Below are 5407 nucleotides of genomic sequence, written 5' to 3'. Positions count from 1 at the left end.
TTCGTTTTTAATCTCTTTCTTGGGATCCAAATTGATTTGAAATGTCTCGTATGAGAAGTTAGTTTTTCTCAATTTTGCAGAATCATTCAATTGAGAGAAAATGTAAGGGTCTTATGTGATAAATACAGTGATTCTAGTTACTAGTGGCAACCTGGAATGACCCACCTGTCTCATTTCATGCATATTTATGAGCTTCAATGGGCACATCTGGATAATGATGAGGTCCCCCTTAATTATGATGTCTTGAAATTTGATTTCAGGCCTTTTCACACAACCCTCCCTCTCTCATTTGTGTGTTCAGCTTGTGTGTGCACCATCACGCTTATTGTGGGCTGGAATTACGCGTCGGGTTAAGAAAATAATAATAATCCAATTTTCTTATGGTTTCGTCTCTGGAAACCAAAACATTGTGGATTTCACACCGTCATTGAACGCGGATGGGGAGCCAATCGCAGCTGATTGGCTCCGAGGAGAAGTAAGTGGCACTCTCCTGATCCACTTGCGCTCCGTCTCCAAGGACCGCGGGCTCCGCCCCTCCGTGCGTTGTGGCAATAACACGCATGGTCCGCGCACAGGCAGGCAGGCAGGCAGGCAGACCTTGAAGAAGCGGCTGGGATCTCGGATACTGATGGGGTAACGCCGGTGTGTGAGGAAGACACACACAGAGAGAGAGAGAGAGAGGGGGGAAACATGGAGATTTCAATGTCAGGACGCGGATTTCAGACGCAGGATGACAGACAGGTATGTTTGGATGCCGGTTGCGCCGCCACACGTCCCCATTATATCATGTGAATGGAAAATTATGATCGATGTCCCCAATCATGCCTCTTCGTGGTCCTAGCGCCTTTCACCCCACGCATGACGGCGTCACTCCATCGTGGAAGTTTATGAGAGGTGACAGGCGCTGCCGCACCGGAGCGGTAGGTGCGCACCGGGGGAGGCCGGCGAACTGCGTCTCTGCGCATCTGGTGTCCCTTCATTCAGTCACACATCAGTTGTTGTGGTTGGTGTTTGGGGATTGGATGACAAGAAGGAGGGAGGGGGGGGCATGCATGCATGCATGTGCACCCCAGTGCATTAATGCAGCAAATGTTGCTTCATACGCACATCAGAATGCGCGCGGCTCCAGTTCCCTCGTGTTTGCGCGTCTCTGTGGTGATGTTCACAGAGACGGCAGGCTTGGTGCGGTAAATTGTTGCGCCGACACGAGTTATTTAACCCGACCTGCTGCTGCTGCTGTTGCAGCACCTCTCATGCTTGTGTTAGTGCCGATAGATGATCCGGTTGTGTTGCCGGTGTATTTACACCTTGTCTCGGTAAAGGGATCGCGTGCAGGTGACTCAAACTGAAAGGCGAGAGCTCATTCGTGCAGCCGCCCCACTCGCAGTGACCTTATGGTGTCACGTTTGTTGCAGCGTCATTGCACTTGTCTCCTGCTCAAAGTGATGTTTTCATTGCCTTTTTTCGCACAAAAAAACCCAGTGCTGCGTTACAGTTTACATGTGTGCATGTAGAGTGTGATTTCTAATGAAAACAAGAGATATTTGGCCACAGACATTAGAACCTAACATTGTTTTAGTGATGTATGTTTGATGTATTTCATTCGAAATGAAAAGCCACAACATGCACCTCACAATGGATGAAAAGCAGTACTTCAGAGGCACCGGGAATCTCTCTTTTCAAGCTGCATCACATCGGATGAACATAGGATTTGCCATAATATTACCAAGCAATGTGATTGGTATGATTTGTGATTTATGACTTAATTAGATGATCTTAATGTCTTTCACACGTCAGGAGTCACTCTCCATAATAACAGTGCTCTTTCTCTTGCCCCTACGTCACACCAGTGTATTGTGTATTTTGTGTAGACTTGTTTTGTTTTTGGTTATTTTTCCTTCGTTTTTGTGGTTCTGAACTCTCCCCTGCAACCACCAGGTATTGAAATAAAGTCAAACGTGATCTGCAAATCGGTTTGTTTTATTAATATTTTGAAATGTAGTTTCATGATGCAACTTCATGTCGCATTCATTTATTATTAATACTCAGGTCATAATACTATAATGGTTTATGTTTCAGGTTGTCCCCCTGGTTGGTATGTCCCAGTCTGACTTTAAATAGATTTTTGTTCCCTTACCTCTCCCCTCTTCCTGGAACAGTGTTCAGAGGTGAGCTGTCAATATCTGTCCCAATCTTTTACATACTAGCTGTATTTTACGGACTCAGATCGGATCCATGGTGTGTTTTTGTGATTCAGTGATGCAATGCACATACAAATGTTTTATACTTTTGTTTTATTTCGTTGCCAGTTTACTTAAGATGCAATATGTTGGTGTGAGATAACTTACTGTATTTTGCATTGATCTAGTTTTTGTGTCCATCTCATCTGACCAGAGGCTGTTTCATGTATTCTGTCTTGTCAGAAAATAAGAGGGCATTACTGCTAAAGAGAAGCCTGCATCCAGCCTGTTCATCACACTATCGGCACAAAATGGCTTCACTTAGGTCCTGTTTACACTGCAACAGTTTGAAAACGGTGTCTCTTTACACGAAAAACGTCGGAAACACTGAAAATGATGGAGTTAGAACCCCAGGCTATGAGTTGGTGCTGCTGTTTGTTTTCTTAATGAAGCCACATGCGCACAGAGAACAATACGATATAAACGTTAACGATGGAAGAAAATGGACTGGGAGTCATGACACAGTAGTACAGTCGAAGCATTTCCCACGTCGACATGGAGTCTGAGCGTTTTTCAAAAAGTTGCAATTTCCCCTGTTTAACAAAGACAGAGGTAGCATTTTTCGAAAAGTTCCAGCTTGGTAGTCGATTTCAGAAATTTTGGCTTTCTGCAGCTCGATGCACTGTTGTGGGGTAAACGGACAGTCAAAAATGCAATGAAAGTTTTTCGTTTGCGTTTGAAAACGTCATTTAAAAGGGCCCTAAGACTACACATTATTCAGGATTTCTCTCTGGCGTCCCTCAGGGATTCTTCACCTCAGTCCATCATGTTTGAAGTGTGAGAGTAGAAGTGTTTTCTCCAGTCAGCTTGTAAAGTAGCTTTAATGACTGTGTAAATAATTGAAAATCATCTAGCAGAAGGGGGGGGGGGGGATGGGGATCTCGTCTCAAGGTAGGCTCCATCCTCCGATCCCCATCCTGTAATGTGTTGATGCTTTTCTTCAGCCGCTTTCATTCTTGTCGAGCCTCAACAAACCAACCATGCTACTTGTGAGGATATATATCCACAGGGAATATAGTGTAGCTGAGCTGCTGCTCCAACACACAAAGCTCAACAGACGACGGAAGGTTTCAGTGATTGAAATCACCGCAATATGTTGGCCCGTTGCGTTTGAAAAAACTGTCGTCGTGGCACCACTTAAATGGGATTAGCTTCTCCGGAGAGTCCAGATAAAGGCCGGATCCCTCAGTCGAGGGCCGTCGTCAAGGATGTGCATTTCGAGATTTATTAGAGGTCCTCTGCATTCTTCTGCAATCAGCTAATAAACAGAATTGCTGTGGACGCTCACACTGCTGCAGTTTTCAACTTGTGTCACTACCAAAAAAAAAAAAAGAAAAAAAAACAATGGATCAATTATTTGTCTGGGTTAAAAAAGAAAAAGCAGACTAACATCCAATTAAAGGGGTCTAAGCCACTCTGGGTGAAGTTTGTGAGCTGTTAAACAAACTGGACTCTGTAACATTGATGCAGACTTGTACGGTTGTTTTTAAGTTGTGGCTTTTATGAAAGAGGGATGGACAGATATGTTTCATGGTGACTTCTTCTCAAAGAACTCACAGTTCCAGAAAGAGTGTTTTTGGCCCCATTTACACGACAGCATTTCAAGTGAAAATGCCTCCCCCAACTTGGTAGTTTTATAGTTGACAGTCGCCCGTAATAATGATCCATCTTGTTCGTCTGTCCATACAAATGTCTGTGTGCTCATTTTTTTTTATTGTTTGTTGTGTGTGGTTTCATTACAAAACAAACAACAGCATCATCCAGTGGCCCAACATGCTCACTACATAATTTTCTGCTATTTTTCAAACATCTAACACAGTAAAAACACATTATAAATGCAAAACTTTTCTAAAACAAAATGGAAAAAGTATGTGTTTTTCACTTGAATCGTCTCATAAGTGGAGCGTAAGAGATCATAAATGTAGACTACGTGTATTTTAAATTGCATGGAAGTATCAGTAGAAGTAATGTAAATATACTCTTTAATTGCAGTAATTTATTTGTATTCCAAGTCTACAGTGGTTTTGGAGCCTGAGTGTGACAGCAGGGAAGCAGCCTGGATGTCTTTAGTAATGTGAAAACATTCAGTAGACTGACCTCCCTTTTTTTTAACTCTTGTGTCCACAATCTTCAGCTCTGCACTGTTTAGGTCAACTGGAGTCATTGCAGCTACTGTCTGCCCCATGAAGGAATGTCTTCACATTCATATGCTAATTCAGTGGCTTCTTTGTACAGTCCAGGACTTTGTTCTTCATGCGTGTTCAGAAAATGTTACAAACACACAGTTGATCTCTCAAGATGTGCATAATCTCACCCTCATAAGTGTTCTTTGTGAATTATTCATGTCCGTCCCACTTACACATAGCTCCCCGCTTATTTGCAGAGTAAATACAGAAGGCAGTCTTGTGAAGAACCTACAGACAGTAATGTGTTAAGACTAACACCAACCTTTCATGTCAACGCAAACTTACTACCATCCACTGTGTACTTACACTGTGTCAGCTGAGCTGCCTGTAACCATGGTTAGATTTATTTGATCGTTGTGGTTAAATTACTCGGACCGCAGTGTTGCTTTATTAAACTGTTCAAAAACTCCCGGAAAAACAGAAAAGTGGTGTGTTTTGAATGTACTTATTGCAGAAGTTTGGCTTCATCTCCAGTCTCCAACAGCAAAGCCATGCCAGAAAGTTAAGCATCTGATTAAAAAGCATTACAATGAGAGTAGTGAGTTCAGCTAAAGCGTCTGTGCCAGGCACTGCTTTCACCCGATATGGCCGGAACAAATATTATCGAGACTTATTCTGTTTTAACAACTGCAAAACAACTTCTTCACTCCTGAATACACATCACTCCCACACTGTTTTACATATTTCAGTAAAGTCATGTTTCAGCAGGAATTTCATTGGATTTTTTAAAAAAGGGTTCGGGTGATATAGGGTTATAATACTGCCAAGTCCCAGGAAAATGTGGCTGGCACTGGCCGCCATTGTTGTTATTGTCCATTTACTCACACATGTACAGAAGAACTGTTTATTATGGCCAAACGTGTCTCTTGATGGGATCAATTTATCACTTGCTTTGTGTCTGGTTATAAAATCTCACCGCATCTGTGAAAGCTACGAACTATACATCTCTAGTAATATTGTGACTCATTTTCAAGTTAAATA

The sequence above is a fragment of the Blennius ocellaris genome, assembly GCF_963422515.1.
Source record: "Blennius ocellaris genome assembly, chromosome: 2".
In the NCBI taxonomy this organism is placed as follows: domain Eukaryota; kingdom Metazoa; phylum Chordata; class Actinopteri; order Blenniiformes; family Blenniidae; genus Blennius; species Blennius ocellaris.
Note: the sequence above shows the minus strand (reverse complement) of the source record.